An 18,598-nucleotide genomic window follows, 5' to 3' on the forward strand; every position below is an offset into this window, starting at 1 on the left:
TTATTCTTTTGCTACTATTGTTAATAGGATAGTTTTCATAATTTTTCTTTTGAATAGTTCATTGTTAGGGTATAGAAATGCTACTGATTTTTTGTGTCTTTATATTTAGACATTTTCCTGAATTTATTTACTCTAAAAAATTTTTGTGTCATTTTTAGAGTTTTCTACATAAAAGATCATATCATCTGTGAATAGAGATAATTTATTTTTTCCTTTCCATTTGGATGTCTTTTATTTTTTTTTCTTGCCTAATTGCTCTGGCTAGAAGAATTTCTAGTGCTGTGTTAATAGAAGTGGCGATGGTAGGCATTCTTGCCTTGTTTCTGATCTTAGAGGGAAATCTTTCAGTCCTTTACCCTTAAGTATGGTGCTCATTGTGGGTTTTTCAAATGTGGCTTTTATTAGTTGAGGTAGTTTTCTTCTTCCTAATTTGTTGAGGGGTTTTATCGTAAAAGGTGCTGAATTTTATCAAATGCTTTTTCTGCATTGAGATGATCATGTGATTTCCCCCTTCATTTTGTTGATATAGTGTACTATATACATTAATTTTCATATGTTAAATTTATTTCATTCCAGGAATAAATTCCACTTGGGCATAGTATATAATTCTTTTACTATGTTGCTGAATGCAGTGTTAGTGTTTTACTGAGAATTTTTGCATCAATATTTATAAGGTATTGTTCAGTCTATAGATATCTTGTGGTATCTTTGTCTGGCTTTGGTATTTTGTCTGAGGTCTTGCTGTACTTGTAGAATGAATTAAGAAGTGTCTTCTCTTTAATTTTGTGGGAAAGTTTGAGAAAAATTGATAGTAGCTCTTCTTTAAATGTTTGGGAGAATTCACCAATGAAGTCATCAGGTCCAGGGCTTTTCTTTGTTGAGAGATTTTTGATTACTGATTAAATCTTCTTACTAGTTTGAGTTCATACTTTCTTTACAATTTGGTCTTGGTGGGTTTTGTGGTGTGTTTTTAGGAATTTGTTTCATTGAGGTTATTCAATATGTTTACATAAAATTATACAAGATACTCTTTTTATAATGATTTTTATTTTTGTTTAATTGGTAGTAATGTCCCCAGTTTAATTTCTGATTTTAGTAATTTGAGTCTTTTTTTCTTGGTCCATCTAGCTAAGTCTATCAATTGTGTCGATCTTTTCAAACAGCCAACCTTTTGTTTCATTGATTTTTCTCCACTGTTTTTCTATTTTATTCCTTCCTTCCTGCTTTGAGTTTAGTTCATTCTTTTTCTGGTTCCTTAGGGGGAAAGGTGAACTGTTGACTTGAGTTCTTCTTTTTTAATATAAATATTTACAGCTATACATTAACCATTTAGTACTGTATTCTCTGTGTCCCACAGTTTTGATATGCCATGTTTTTGTTTTCATTATCTTTAAGTATTTTCTAATTTCCCTTGTGATTTATTCTTTGATCTATTAATTATTTAAGAATATTGAAACTTGTGCATTTTTCTATTTGCCTTCTGTTATTTCTAACTTCATCCCCTTATGATAGAAGATATTTCTATGATCTATATCTTAAGTTTATTGAGACTTAATGTGTGGCTAGTGTACGTTCTATTCTGAAAATTTTCCACATGCACTTGTGAAGAATGTTGTTGGGTAGTGCTCTGTATATGTGGTCCATTGACTCTAGTTGGCTGATGATATCGTTGAGTTCTCTATTATCTTTCTTCTTGTTCTTCTACCCATTATTGAGAGCGGGGTATTGACATCTCTGACTATTATTGTAAAACTATATTTATCTTTTAATTTTTGCATGACATATTTTGATGATTTGTTATTAGGTACATAAATATTTATACACCTAATTGCTTTATCTTTTTACTATATTGAAACTTTTACTAATATATAATGTTCTTCTTTGACTCTTCTAAATTATTTTGAACTGAAGTTAGTTTTCCTTTATATGAGTATAGCTAAACTTGCTCCATTTTAGTTGTTATTTACAGGGAATATCTTTTTCCGTTCTTCCATGGTCTTTTTGTGTCTTTGGATCTAAATGAGGCTCTTGTAGACAGCATATATTTGAATCTTGTTTTTTAAAAAAGTAAATCCATCAACTTCTGTCTTTTGATTGGTGAATTTAATTTACGTTTAAAGTAATTACTGATAATTAGGGACTTCTGTAATTTTTCTATTTTCTACATGCCTTATAACATTTTTTGTCCCTCATTTTCTGTCTTTTTTTTTGCATTTGGTTTTGTTTTTTATAGTGAAATGTTTTAATTCCCTTTTTATTTCATTTTGTATATATTCTATATCTATTTTTTGTGGTTACCATGGGAATTTCACTTAACACTCCCAAGTTATAACACTCTAATTTGAATTTATATCATCTTAACTTCAATAACATACGAAAACTCTTCTTCTTAACCATTTTGTTCCCACCCTTTTTGGTTATTGATGTTATAAAACTATATCTTTTTACATTGCTACATAAGCTAGTAATTGTTTTTACTTCATCAGCCTCTTAAATTATATAGAAAACAAAATGTGAACTTAGAAAGTTACAATAATGCTATCTTTTATAATTGCCCACATACTTACCTAGTTATTGTCTAATGTTCTTTCATTTCATCCTACAGGATTGCTGCAAACTAAGAACTGAAATTGACTGAAACTAACTGCAATTTACTGTTGTAGCCTTCATCTGGAAGTTGCAAGCCTTCAATAGACTTCAGAATTCTAAAATAGTTATATCAGATTCAGTCTCCAGATGAAGAGACAGATTCCTGGCACTTCCTACTCTGCCATCTTCCCAGAATCATCCTTGCCTGCTTGATGTTTAAAGGTCTTGCAAATTAGGATGCTTCTAGACTATTAATAACTAATATGTCAATCGCAAGATAGACTTGAGGTGAGTGTCGTCATTTCTAAGAGCAGATATAAACACTATATTTCAGATAGACTTGTTAATATTTTCAAAGAATTTTGGCTAATTTCTAGCCATATTGTTTTTTTGCAATATTTTAAATTGTCATGTGGTTGACAAAGGGCTTGTACAAGGAGTCACAAAATAACAGATTTGACATTTTGTGTGTATGCCTTTACATTATTATACCACGTAGTTGCTCTATGGTTTTTTTGCAAGTGTCTTTTGTTATTGCTCTTACATTTGTGAGGGTTGATTTAATTGAAACTTTAGCACACAATCTGTAAATTCACTTCCCCTGGCTTAAGTCCATGTGTCCTAAACTGATGAAAGTAAAATGTCTACCACATTCAGCTTCTCATGGGATTCTTCCCATAGTACACCTCCATGCAAAATGTTTCAACATGGCCAAAGAATAAATGACTGAATGTCGGCAGTTCTCACTCTAAAACAAACTGAAGCCTAATTTCATTTTTGTAAGGTAAATATGTATAAATAGAACTTCTAATATTGATCCCATAGTCCTGTTTTAGAGACTGCTAATTCAGGCCAATAGTTATGTAGTGGTAAAACAGTGTCTTAGTAGAATATTTTAATTATATGTTCCAGATTAGGTCCTACCAGAAGGGTCATAAAGAGGCCAGCTTTCTACCCCCACCAAACCTGCTGTCTTTCTTGGGTCTCTGACTCAGTGGTAGATTTCCTTCTTGGGCCCACATCTCCCAGTAAGATATTTTCAGTCTAATTCTCAAGGTTCAAAACTTTATTTTTTTTTCTTTCTTTCTTGAGGTTATGTTATCTTTGTGACCAAAACAAAATAATCTTTTATAGTCTAATTAAAAAATTTCTGGAAGTTTTCGTGTTTGCCCAAAACTTGTCTCTGTGAAAAATAGGCTATGATTTTTCTTTGCTGATTATACCAGAACTATCCATTTTGCTACAATCAGCTCTGGCAATGTTGAAAGGCCCATTTTAAATTAAAGTCACTTTTTTCCTTCCTGAGCTTAATAGATACCTATTTATGCAAAGACAGAGAAAAGATCATTGCATTTCCAGGAAATAAGGAAGATAAGTAGACTGTGCAAATATGTTTCCAGGCAGTACTGTGGCTAATAGAATTTCATGCCATTCAGGAAATAAGAAAGCCACATGAGCAAGGTAAAGAGCAAATTATGAATAGATTTCTTTTTAATAAAGTGTCCAAAGAATTAGGCAAGGAACATTAGGCCCCATAAGAAGAATAGAGAATAATTTGACCTGTTGAAATCACTGGAAAATAGGCGAGGTTTATATTTAAGCATCCAGCCTCTTCCTGTTATTACTGATGATACCTTCTAATACTTTCACAGCCCTTTGCAATTTACACAGAGCTTTTCTTAGTGGTGACATCCTCCTCCTCACATTCTCTCCTGGCTCCCATGGGCTTCTGTCAGATCTGATCTCAGAAATGCATTTGTTTAACTCCTTTCTAGTAGATAGCTTCAAATCCTTCATGGAACAAGACAGGGTCAAATTGAAAAAAAGAATTCATTCAAACAAAGGTAAGAATGACTGATAATGTTCAATGTGTGACCTTTCCAGAGGCATTTGTATTTTGCCAGAAGATAAGGTGAGGCCATAGCACTTGGAAGTGTCCTTTTTAATATCATTTCAATATCAATATTTTGCTTGCTGGCAAGGTATGTCTTTTTCCAGCTCTGCATAGCTCAATGGCATACATGCCTTCGATTGGTTTAGTTTAATTAATTAGAGTCTAGATCTTTCAAATCATCCAAAAATACAGAATTCTTGGAATTTTAGAATTTGAGAATAATCTTACTTATTGTAGCTAAACTCCTTATTTTATAGATAAGAAAACTGAGAGGCCCAGCACAATGGCTCATCGCACTCTGGGAGGCTGAGGCAGGTGGATGCCTAACTCAAGACTTCAAGACCAGCCTGAGCAAGAGTGAGACCCTGTCTCTAAAAATAGTGGGGCATTGCGGCAGGTACCTATAATCCCAGCTATTTGGAAGGCCGACACAAGGGGATTACTTGAGCCCAAGAGTTTGAAGTTGCTGTGAGCTATAATGCCATGGCACACTACCAAGGGGGACAAAGTGAGACTCTGTCTCAAAGAAAAAGAAAAAGAAAAAAGGACAAGAAATCCTAAATCATTCTGGTAAGTTAGAGCCACAACATAAAAATGCTTTAATAATTGAGGAAGTTGATACCGTAATACATAAAGATTAAACTTGACCAAGAAAGTCTCTTGTCGTGTATTGTTGGTAAATAGACCTACGGGCAATGCGTAGTACGTTATTTTTGTTACTGCTCCATCAATCTAACTGAACTACATGTGAGCAGTAGGAGATGTTACCATTCCAGTGCCTATCCAGTTGTTTGCACCTAGTATGGTTATTGCCTTATAACCCTAGACTCATCATTATTACTTGAATTAATCTTATAATGTTTTCTTACATTTCTGACATTTAATAATAGTACAATAGTAGAAAAGTCAACAGATTCTTTTTCATTCTGGACTCTTTCATCACATTGCGAAATACCGCCTTTCTTCTAAGACAGCATGGCTGAGCTGCTGGACTTCTTGTTAGCTTTACACCATCGGAGATTTTTGATGGGAGATCTTGAAAGATCATCTTGTCTAGCTACGTCATAGTTTCAGATGACATGCAGACCCAAAGAGCTGTCTGCCCAATGTGGAGCAGAGCTAACATGAGAGGCTAATCCCCTGAATATATTCCAGGTGTTTCTTCCCATACCATAAGGCACTATTTTTTTTTTTAAGCCCAGAAGCCCTTTGTGGCTCCAGAAAGACCCTTATCAATATACTTCAAACCTAGTTTGCAATGTTGACTTGCATGATTCCTTTGGAATGAACCACTTCCAGAAGAGGAGACGAGATTAGCAGTTCTTTTCCCACGCTTCATACAATCACTGGTGATGAGCTCAGATGATGTGTCAGTCTCCAGATGTTGGATTTTTTTCCCGTTCAGTTCCCTTTTGTTTTGCTTGGCTTTGCAAGGGAGGAAAAGGCTTAGCTGAATGATAAGCCATTACAGTCTTACTGGCCTGTTTGTTTTGTTTTCGCCATTTTGTTTTTAAAATTCAGAAGCTCACTTTAAAGAGCAAAGGTTACATTCAAGATTAAAGAATTTCTAAGGAAGCCGAGCAATCAAGATCCCAGTCCTCAGAGAAACTATTCTGAGAAAAGCTGATTCACGTTGGTTGTAGAAGCTTGTAATCTGCAATGAAAATTGACCATTTAAGATGCAAAGATTTCCTTGGCTGCATCTGCCCTGAATCATCTGGAGGAAAATTAAAACAAAACAAAGCAGTCAATTGTCTGGGTATTTTGGCTACATAATGACAAACATATAGTTGTTTACAAATATCATGTGACTGCTTGAATTTTTTTTATCACCTAGAGCTATAGTCATAGACCTAGTCAAATTCAAATTTGTGTTATTAAGGAACAATTCGCTTCTACCTGGACTATAGTTGAAAATGTAAGCCACAGATTTTGATTATGACTAGCTTAATGAATGAGCATAGTTTAGTTGGATATGAAATAGCACAACCCGTAATCCAAAATTAGTTGAAAGGAAAACATCGTGTTTAAGAAAGGACTGAAGCCACCCGGCTGCAATAATCAGAAGCCAGGATACTGTCAGCATAAGGAGCTGTATTTTAAGTGTAAATGATCATTAAGATAATCCTTTTTTAAGTTTCAATATAATGGCAGGTTCTCTGGAACAGTAAACCCTGCATGCTACTGCTGACCAACAGGAGAGAATATCCTCACCTAGTTTCAGGATTCACAGTCTTCTGGGACATTTGCAAAGAAATTCCTGATTTTCTGAAAATGGGAGGAAAAAAAACCTACTAAAGCAGGAGATTGTACCAAATGAGAAAGTTCTGTTTTTATTCCCATCTACTCACAGCTCCCAAACCTCTCACCACGAGCAGCTTGGGCTCCGTTTCCTTTTTCATGTGTCCACACATGTGATCACTGCTTTTAAATATGCATTAATTATTTAGATGATGAATATAATTTGATCAGTAGCCTGTCTTTTCATGTTACCATCTCAAAGCCAGACACCCTGCCTGACCACCAAATCTACATTCACACACTTTTACCTTCTCCTCATGGTATGTTTTCTTTTTTTTTGAGACAGAGCCTCAAGCTGTCCCCCTGGGTAGAGTGCTGTGGCATCACAGCTCACAGCAACCTCTAACTCCTGGGCTCAAGTGAGTCTCCTGCCTCTGCCTCCCAAGTAGCTGGGACCACAGGCACCCACCACAACGCCTGGCTATTGTTTGGTTGCAGCCATCATTGTTGTTTGGCGGGCCCAGGCTGGATTCGAACCTGCCACCTTAGGTGTATGTGGCTGGCACTTTAGCCACTTGAGCCACAGGCGCCGAGCTGGTATGTTTTATTGAGACCAACCAGGACTATCTAAACTAGTCATCTTTAAAAAAAAATTCATAGTGATAGTGTATACAGTACATTTCCTCCATGGGATATAAGCCTGGTAAGATGGGATTCCTTGACTGAGGGGTTTGCTGCAGAATCCCCAGTGCCTAAGGACAGGGCGTGGCACATGAAAGACAGAGACAAATGTGTTAAATAAAAATCTGAATGTCTAAGGCACATGGATATAAGTGGATAGCTTCCATTCCTCTGGAATGAAAACTTAAGTTCCAAGTTGCCATCCAGGAGATACAGAGAGCAAGTCCTAGAAGGATAAGAGAACCAGAAATTGGGAAAAGTTAGTAGTAACCCAAGACTGAATAAAACAAGCAGAGCCAAATGACTAAAAAGATATAAAGATAGAATTAATTGGAAATGATTTTACAGGTAAATATTCAAAGGAAAGTAAAATGATTAAAAAGTAGAAATAAATTTTATCCAAAAAAAGGGTCAGAGAATGGTTTTAACTGCAGGATTGGTCCTGTGGTGATCCTTAGGTGTGAAAATCCTAGGTGAGTCAGACAGACCATCTGATCTCCTGGCCATAAAGAAGGGCCCAGTCACTGGAAAGAGCTCAGATGCAAGGCCAGGTTCTCCATATTCTACTGTGACCCAAGGTAAGTCATTTGGCCCTTGTAAGCTTTAGTTTCCTGGGGGTTCTTAGTCCATTCAAACTGCTCTAACACAATACCTCAGATAGGGTCATTTATAAGTAGTGGAAATTTATTGCTTACAATTCTGGAGATTGGAAAGTCCGCGGTCGAGATGCCAGTGGATCTGTCTGATGCGAGCCCACTTTCCAGTTCACAAATGGCAACTTTCAGCTGTTTTCTCACTTGGTGTAAGGGACAAAGATCTCTCTGGGCCCTCTTTTATAAGGATCTTAGTTACCTCCCAAAGGCCTCACCTCCTAATACCATGGGCGTTAGGTTTCAACATACGAATTTTAAGGAGACACGAAGAATCAGACGACAGCATCTGGAAACTACAGACAATCCGAGACGAGGCTTAAAGGACTTGTATACATGTGAGGGTCTTAGCACTGTGCCTACTTCCTAGCGCGTGTTCAAAACTGTTGCTTTTTTCTATATATTTTTAAGTTAATAAGCAGGGCGCTAAAGAGCCAAGCTGTCTGGCGTCCTTTCATACTAGGTTATTCCTGAAGTCAAGGAGTGGATGTTTGTGCAGAACTCCAGCAACTATCTGTAGGTACATTTTGAACCATCCCTTTTCCTCACTGTTGGACACTTCAGTATGTAATAGAACTTTACATCTGGAATGGGAAAGAATTAGTAAGGACAAGGACAAGGAATTCTACTCATAAGCACTAGACAGAGGCATATAACTCATCACTTACTCATGACTTACCCCCGACTCATGCTATATTTCTACTATGCTGTCTACAGACTTCTGTTGTAGCACCTGGCACCTGCAACTGGATACATATGGTTATGACCTTTTGTCTTGCAGTAAATTCTTCTAGGGCAGAATTTCTTTCTCATTATGGACAGAATTGTATCCTCTCAAAATTCACATGTTGAAGCCCTAACCCTCAATGTGACTATATTTGGAGATAGGACCTCTAAAGAAGTAATTACGATTAAATGAGGTCATAGAGGGAGTCTCTGTTTCAATAGAAATAGTGCTCTTCTGAGAGGAGGAAGAGACACCTGGAGTTTGTGTGTCCACAGAAGAAAGGCCACGTGAGGACACAGCAATGCAACAGCTGACTGCAAGCCATGGAAAGAAGACTGGGGAGAAACAACTTCATCAATGCCTTGATGTTAGACGTCCCACTTCCAGAACCATGAGAACTAAAGTTCTCTTGCTTAAGCCACCCAGTCTGTGGTCGTTTGTCAGGGCAGCTGTGGCAGAAGAATACATTCATCTACAGTGAGTATGGTAGATTGACACTCAGAATCTCTTCAATCGTCTCTTGCACATCTCCCAGAACTTAAAATCTTCTCTTTAAGATGTCTGCATTAACATGTTTATTTAAGACAGAATCTCACTATGTCACCCTTGGTAGAGTGCTGTAGCGTCACAGCTCACAGCAATCTCAAACTCTTGGGCTTAAGAGATTCTTTTGTCTTAGCCTCCCAAGTAGCTGGGACTCCAGGCACCTGCCACAATGCCCAGCTATTTTTTGGTTGTAGTTGTCATTGTTGTTTGGCAGGCCTGAGCTGGATTTGAACCTGCCAGCTCCAGTGTAGGTGGCTGACGCCCTAGCCGCTGAGCTACAGGTGCCGACCCATTCCCATGTTTATTGAGGCATGATTCACAACAGCCAACAGATAGAAGTGGCCATCAATAGAAGAATGGATAAAGAAAATGTGGTATGCATATCCCTGGAATATTACTCAGCTATAACAATGAACATGGACAAACTTGGAGGACAAAATATCAAGTGAAATAAGCCAGGCACAGGACTGAGCCAGGCATGGTCTCAGTCATAGGTGGAATCTGAAAAAGTTGATTTCATAGATTTAGAAAGTAGAATCGCAGATACTAGAGGCCGGGGAGGGAGTGGGGAAGGAGAGGATAGGGAGAGGGTTGGTCAATAGGTAGAAAGTAATATTTAGGAAGAAAGAGTTCTGGTGTTCTAATACTGTAGCTAGGAGTAATGCATTGTGTATTTTGAAATAGCTGGTAAAGAAAATCTTAAAAGTTATCACCATAAAGAAATGATAAAGGTTTAGATGATGGACATGCTAGGTCCCTGGGTTGTGTCATTCTATGTATGCATGTATGGACACATCACACTGTCCCGCATAAACATGTGTAATTATTATATGTCAATTATAAACAAAATAAAGAGAACATTCTCTTCCAATCTCCATGTGGAAGTTAAGCCCCCCAGTTCAGTGACCTCATATGAGACGTGGAAGCTGGAAGTGAGGCAGGGGCCTTCTTTAGCCACTGCAGATGTTGCTGGAACAAGCATCGTCCTGGGGGTGCTGGGTCTCTTTGCAGCAGCATTGCGGTGTCCAGTCCCAGCCCTGCGGGTCCTGGAGGCAGTTGTGGTGGCTGAGGTCTCCTCTCAAGTACTAGGTGGCAACTGAGGTAGTGTAGCCTCAAACTCAAGAGCTCCTGGTGGTCTTCTGCTTCCTGAGACCCTAGTTGTGGTAGAGATAGCTGCTGCCTTGGAGGGTCAGCTTAAAAGTGTTATTTTGAGAGTCAATTTGGAAGACTTAGCCTAGAACTTGCTCCTGAGACTTTTCAACTATTTTGTGTTTAATGGCCTGTGCCAAATCTCTGTTTCTGAAATCTGGGGTGGTTTCTGGTTTTTTGCAACTGAGACCTAACACATACATAGCTATAGAGTTCAGATTGGGCATCGGCATCTGGTGAGGACTACAGGCCACCCCAGGACTGCTTATGGCCAGAAGTATGTGTCTCTGTATGCAGAAATCACAGGACAAGAGAGGAGGGAGGTGGCAGGCTCTTCTGAAGAACCAGATTTCATGGGAACAAATAGAGCTGAGAACTAACCCCTGAGGTGGATATTGATCTGTTCATGAGGGATCTGCCCCATGGACCAGATACCTCCTATTAGGCCCTACTTCCAACATCAGGGATCAAACATCAATATGAGGTTTGGAGGCTGCAGATACCATAGCAAGTATCTGGCTTGTGTCTACCTGACCATAAGCTCCCAGCTTGTGATCAGAACTCAGATAATCTCTCTCTGTAGAGCCTAAAAATGAATCCCATTCAAATTTAAATCAGATTCCTCCAAATAATTACTTAAAAACTTAACAATATTCCAGTCTCTCCGACCAAATCATTCAGGGACTAAATGAAAAATTGGACTCAAAACAATCTTTCCGGGGAAACAGCAGTCTCTTGGGTAAATGCCAACGTACTTCCAAGTCTGATAAGACCTGTTTAGATCAAAAAAATAGCTTGAATAAATAATTGTTCTCTAATACAAAACTAATAACGGCCTGAATTTTATTATTATCTTTGAAGTGTGGAATAGCAAAAATGACCCTGAGGCCTATTCATTTACTAGAGAAAACATTATATATTTAAAAAAATAATAGATCAAAATATTACTGAGCTGCAAAGTTCCATATTTTTTCTCATTAGTCGTATCTCTCACATTTTTGAGATTGTATCTCTAAGATTTAATAAAATATTCTTCTACTATCTAGAAATTAATAATGCAGAGGAAGATATTAGATTTCCAGAGGCAGTGCTTACAAAGATGTGGCGGAAATGCAGGATGAATCAAAACTATTTTCTCCCCTTTTCTACCTTTTAAGTCTACAGAAGTTCTGAAATTTAAGTATTATCCGTGTGAGGAGGGAGGATTTCTGAAAACGTTGGCAGTTGTCATTTTTATCACCGGACTTGATGAAGAAAAGTCGTCTGGAACATTTTTGAGGTCAGAATGACTCCCATTTTCCCCAGAGAAGAGACATGAACAAGTTGGGTTCAAATCCTAGCTCTGTTATTCTGAATTTTATTGTTACTATTGACAAGTTAATCGTACTTTCAAGTATTAGTTTCCTAGTCTGTAAAATTAGAGGAAATAACTCCTACCTTGTGAGATGTTACAAGGTTAAGTTACATTATATTAGATCTTTCTCCCCATGTTGGATCTCCACAGCTCTAGAGCTAAAAAAGAGAGGAAAAAAAGCAATAGCGACAAGCCACATGTGCTGAAATAGTCTAGAATACTGAAAGATCATGGGGCAAACTGTCATAAAACTTGGGAGTGAACTTGGAACTCTGCCTCCATCTGGTGTGACTTGGAGCAGTTCTCTCAATTTTACTCTTGGAAAGAACAAATGTTACTCTGGTCAAAGTAAATGAAATATGTGACTTCCTGAGTTTGTCCTAATTTTGACAAAATTCGTTATTTCAGGAATATAAAAATAACCCTTAGAATGTGCACAAGATTTTATACCTTTACTCATATTCTGAAAACCATGAAATGTACTTTTTAACCATCCACATTTGCTGTTCTTTGTGCTGTTAAGTGAGATTATTCCACCAAATGAGTCAGATGAGATGGAAATATTTATCTGATGTAATGTGCCAATGATGCTCCTTTAAAGTGTTTCCAGTATGCTTTTTTTTTGTCATCATAACTGTCATATAACCCTCGGTAGAGTGTTGTGGTGTTACAGCTCACAGCAACCTCCAACTCCTGGGCTTAGGTGATTCTCTTGCCTCAGCCTCCCGAGTAGCTGGGACTGCAGGTCCAGTACGTTTTGACATCACATAACATCAGTCATAACAAATGCTCTATAAAAATACTAGTGGGAATCACTGCTACTCCGCCCCTTCCTTCCAGGAGCTGTGGTTTGATTTTTTTCCCCATTTCCTTTTCCTTAACAAAAGTGCTATTTGACACAGATGAATGTTTTATGTTCCATGAACCTCACGCCTTGAGGCCAGGACAACAGACCGCTGGACTAAATACCTGTGAAGTGCATCCTGGAAGGGGCTGTGGACCCAACTCAAGAATTGAATCCTCAAGAGGAGAGTCCAATTCAGCAGAGAAACTATGGACAGAAGAACAAAATAATGTGGTAGAGAGCCACAGAGCCCCATATAACAGAAAATCCAAATGGGAAGTGGTGTAGGGAGTCAGGATGCCAAAGAGATGAAGTACAATGAGATTCCATGTGGAAGGTATGACCTAGACAAGGATCAGTTAAAGGGCTACATCAAGAGCCTTTGGGACCTGTTGTGCCACCCATTACAAACTTTTACAAAATATTTACAAACTATTCTCTACGTGTTGTCTACCTCTTTTTAAAATTTTATGATATTTTGTAAATCAAGATACATTTTGATTTTTCAATTTCCTATTTTCCCTAAGTATGGTGACTTTAGGGGTGACTTTTGGGACACCCTGTATTACCTAGATTATATCAATCTAGCTATGTTGTGGCACCCAGTTATTTGGTCAAAAACTAATCTAGGTGTTGTGATGAAGGTATATTATAGAAGTGATAAACTTATCAGTTTCCTTTAAGTAAAACAGTTTACACTCCAGAACATGGGGGGACCTCATCCAATCAATCGAGCACTTTAACAGCAAAACCAAGGTTTCCTCAAAAAGAATGGATTCTATGTCAAAGCTATAACAGAAATTCCATCGAAGTTTCTAACCTGATAGTGTGTCCTGTGAATTTCAGATTCAAGACTGCAACCTCAGCTCTTACCTGAACATCCAGTTTGCTGGTCTGCTCTACTGATTTTGGAATTTACAGGTGCTGCAATTCCATGAGCCATATCCTGAAAATCTCTCCTCTTCTGTCTTCATTTTTATTCTCTCTCTTTCTGTCTCTCCTCCCTCACTCCCTACCCTCCTCCCTTTCTCCACATCCTCACATTCTCCCTTTGCTATTGGTTCTGTTCCTCTTGACGGACACACCTGTCCTGGCATTCCTCTCCTCCAGTGCCAGGTTTGGAAGACTCTGCTGGGCTGCAGAGTCATGCCTGCAGCTGCAAAAGCCCAGTTACGCAGTGCCCCCTGCAGAACATGGGAGAGGAATGGAGAAGGAAAAGGGGGCAGTGCAACAGAGAAGGGGAAGAAAACACGGGGAGGCACATTAACAAGCTGGGTACAGCTTTGGGCCACTGTGTTCACTGTCACTGGGACCTCCGGGAGGTGATAGGCCATGGAGCACACAGCTGCATGCCTGGAGGATGCCGAAAAACAAGGATAAAAGCTGCATTAATTTTCTGGATTTTACATCATTCAAAACATTTTCATATTACAATAAACACAGGCATATTTTGTAATGCATACACAGCCTCATCAGTTTTTGAGATAAAGCATGAGAAGTCAAGGAGATTTTAAGCTAAGAACTTTTTTTTTTGAGACATAGTCTCACTAAGTCACTCTCAGTAGAGTGATATGGCATCATAGCTCACAGCAACCTCAAACCTTTGGGCTTAAGTGATTCTCTTGCCTCAGCCTCCCTGGTAGCTAGGACTATGGGCACCCGCGAAGGTACCCAGCTATTTTTTAGAGACAAGGTCTCCCTCTTGCTCAGGTTGGCCTAGAACTCCTGAGCTCAAGCTATCCAACTACCCAGAGTGCTGGGATTACCAGTGTGAGCCCCACACCCAGCCAGAACCATTGTTTTAGGGCAGTCTTGGCCTTCCCCCCTTCTCTTTTGTATTCGTCGTTTAATTCAGTTTCCCATTTGAAAGGCTTCTCCTTGCTAACACATCCACTTTGTTCCAGGGCTCATGACTTTGCTCCTTCCACTACACAGAGCTTGTTTCAGGCTCAATTCCTGATAACAGACTTAACCTTAGCCCCAGGACCCTTTCCTGAAAAGGGCTTCTGCAGTAGGCCCACCAGTTATGCACTAGAGTTCCGTGGTCTCCCTGCACATTGGGAGGTTATGCTCCCAAATCAGTGAGCCTCTGACATTTCTAGTCCTGTAACTTGATCCTCATTTCCCATCTGCATTCATGTGGACAACTCGCTAACTTCCATAATGGATGGAGTCAGGAACACCTGCAATCTTCAATTTGATGTCAAGTCCTAATATCGTAGCCAGCCTACTCTCATACATGTGCTTCTCTCATACCTGCTGCTGTGCTTTCAAGAAGACTGCAGGAGAAAGATGGCAGACGACACGGAAGTTTCCTGGGACGCAATGGAGGAAAGACCATATAAAATATGAAAGAACCACATAGAAGGGAACATCTTGGAGTAGAAATGTCCAAGTGTGTGTTTGTTAGATGTAGTTTGGAGAAACTGAGAAGCAGAGATGTGATCACAGTTGAGAAAATGAGCCAAGTGGATCCTGCTGTCCCCCCAAACGTGGAGGAAGTGCCCAGAGAAACGAGGACATCCCCTCTTATCTGTAAACTTCTTTTGCACCAAGAGGTTTATACAAAAGAAGTGTATGGAGTGCATAGAGAATAGACTATTTCTAATGTTCATTTCTTTGGTATAATCCAATAGAGGGGATAACCTCCAATTCCAGCAGAGTAGCCTTTACATACAGGGAGGCCTTAGTTGGAAGCAAGTTATGAGCAAGTTGATTTCTTCACAGGTCATCACTTTTTGTCTTTTTTGCAATAGCATTTGCAAATGTCCTGCTCTTGTCACAGGATCCTGTCCTTGCAGGCCTTATTTTGCAACAGGTGAATGTTATTTGTGTTTGACTTTTAAAATATCATCACGATGCAAACAAAACACTGCCTAGATAAGTACTAGAATTTCGATTCTGGGTTTAAACTTCACATGACTAATTATGTATGAATAAGGGCTCGGCGCCTATAGCTCAACCGGCTAAGGCGCCAGCCACGTACACCTAAGGTGGCGGGTTTGAATCCCCAGCCCGGACCCGCCAAACAACAATGACGGCTGCAACCAAAAAATAGCCGGACGTTGTGGCCGGCGCCTGTGGTCCCAGCTACTTGGGAAGCGGAGGCAGGAGACTCGCTTGAGCCCAGGAGTTAGAGGTTGCTGTGAGCTGTAATGCCACGGCACTCTACCCAGGGGGACAGCTTGAGGCACTGTCTCCAAAAAAAAAAAAAAAAATTATGTATGAATAAGTAATCTGGATATTGTCTAACTGTAATTTATTTGTGGCCCAACTACCAGTCAGGGATTCTCACTCACAAGTGTTAGTACCCCAGCATCACTCTCATACAGAAGTCATTTGGACAATATGGCAGAACTAACAAGCCTTTCATCTCTTCCAGGGTTGAGGGTAAATACCAGATCCTCCCTCTCCAGACGCTCTTGTAACCACAGGTGATTGTGTGACACAACTATAGGCAAGAAGATATGTAGGGAAGTCTTCTGGGGTGTTTCTTGGAAAAATATTCTTTCCTTCAAAAAATAAAGACATACACAGCCATCAAGAACTTTTTAATTTTGATCCCTTCATTCCTGCCGTTTAAGGCAGCAGTTGGAGGACGTGATATTTGGAACGGCAGCAGTCATCTTGAGACTAAGGCAGTAAGCCGGAGGGGGAAAACCAAAATGCTGAGGATGGTGGAATGGAAAAGAAGGAAGGGGCATAGATTCTTGAGGATATTGTTGAGACATTGAACCAAGCTTGGGACTCTCCTCCAGACTTGTTGGCAATAATAAATATCCTCTGATTGAAACCTCTGCTCACTGGCTTTTCTCCTACATGTAAGTTTTACATTTTGCAAACAGTCTAACAAAGTCCTGAAGTTACTCTTGCAGCCCACATCCCAGTCCTCTCATTCAAATGCCTGGAGGCTGAGGCATGAAGGCTGAGAATGTGGACAATACTGTGTAGCTGTTTTGACACTAAGCCTAGAGTCAGAATTGTGGCATGACCCCTGTTGTAAAGAAAGGTAACAGGCAGAGTCCAAGGGGCTTCATTCATGAGGGGTTTTGTGAACCTTGTGGTTTATTTATTTTATTTTTATTTTTTTGGAGACAGAGTCTTACTTTGTCACCTTTGGTAGAGTGCCGTGGCATGACAGCTCATAGCAACCTTAAACTCTTAGGCTTAAGCAATTCTCTTGCCTCGGCCTCCCACATAGCTGGGACTATAGGTGCCCACTATATGCCTGGCTATTTTTAGAGACAGGAGTCTTGTTCTGGCTCAGACTGGTATCCAGCTCGTGAGCTCAGGCAATCCACCCACCTCGGCCTCCCAAGGCCTGGGGTTACAGGTGTGAGCTACTGTGCCCGGCTAGAATCTTGTGGTTTAGACACCTTTGTATTTGCTGCTTTATTAGCACCAACAAACAGAACCTTGGACAGAGGCTTGAGGGCAACAGGTGTCCCTGAGAGCGGCAGAGCAGAAGCACGCTTTTCCTGGGCACACATGTGTCACCTTCTGAGGACTCACAGGAAAAACAGTAATAAACTAGGAAGAGGGGCCTGAGGGCCTGTGCTGGCACGTGGGGGCTAACTGTCCTTTCACAGGTAATTGACCTACCTGCAACCATTTTTTCTCAAAGACTGTGAGGCTGATGACATTTGTGTCACACACTACACCCACGATAATTTTTATTCTGAGTAAGTTCCTGACAACATACAGTTTAATTTCTTCTGCCGACACAGCATGCTAAAAGCAGTGTCTCTTTCAACTAAAAATATTTTTCATTGTAGAGGGTAGAGATTATGCCAGCCACAGTTATGTGAATAAAGTAAGGACATATTCTAATGTACCCCTGAAGTGTGTCTCAATTTTGTGTTAGGCTGGCAGGCCGTCTTTGATTTGGTCAACATGCTTGCCTTATGCTGCCACCAGGCAGTGGTTTTCAAATGTATCCTCTGCCCCTCCCCAGTTGAAATCCAACATGGCATTATACATAAAATAGATCAAAGCAGAGCGGTCTGAGAAGGCAGGGCTGGGCCCAGAGCCCTCCCTATAAGTGTTGACCCACAAGGGCTTCTGTTCTAAATTTGAGAACATTTGGAGGATACTTCCATCTATTTTACTATTGTCTCTGATGATACAGTCTCAGCCAGCCTATTCATCTGTTAGGCTGGGTCAGATTTCACTGTGAAATGTCAAAAAGAGGGAGTTGTCCCAATCTCCACCCACCCTGAGTACACAGTAAGGATTTCTAAGGTGAAGTTCCCCCTTGTGGGATGGAGATGGGAATCTGCACCTTCAATTTCTTTATGGAACAATAACTTTAAAGCAGTAAAATTTCCAGACACACAGGTGGGAGGTGAAAGGAGTCTGCCTAGCATTATAGTTCTTTGTATACTGACCACATCATTCCTTCGGGACGGAGAATTTCTTGAGAGCAGGGACCACTTCTTACTCAACTTTGTATTCTTTGCCATTTCTAGCCTAGAGCAGGTGTTCTGAGAAGTTTTCTGAAATTGAATTGGAAAAAGAAGAGTAGAGGACATTGTGGGATTGAATTATACTCCAACACACCTGCTTTGATTTTTGACCAATTTTAAAACATTAAGTTCTTTTTTGCTTGGACACGATTTCGGAATCAAATCTAAACTTTTTTTTTGTGGTTGGTTTATCTTTTATTGTGGTAAAAAACACATAACAGAAAATTGATCATCTGAACTACTTTTAAGTATACAGGTCAGTAGTGTTAAGTATAGTCATATTGTTGTGAAAAAGATCTCCAGAACTTTTTTATTAAGCAAAACTGAAACTCTGTACCTGTTGAATACTTTCTTCCCTCAGTCCCTCTGTCCCAGCCTCTGGTAACCACCATGTTACTATTTCTATGAATTTGACTTTAGACATACCTCAGATAAGTGAAATCTTTTTTTTTTTTTTT

The sequence above is a fragment of the Otolemur garnettii genome, unplaced genomic scaffold, assembly GCF_000181295.1.
Source record: "Otolemur garnettii isolate 467f Iridium unplaced genomic scaffold, OtoGar3 scaffold00069, whole genome shotgun sequence".
NCBI lineage: Eukaryota > Metazoa > Chordata > Mammalia > Primates > Galagidae > Otolemur > Otolemur garnettii.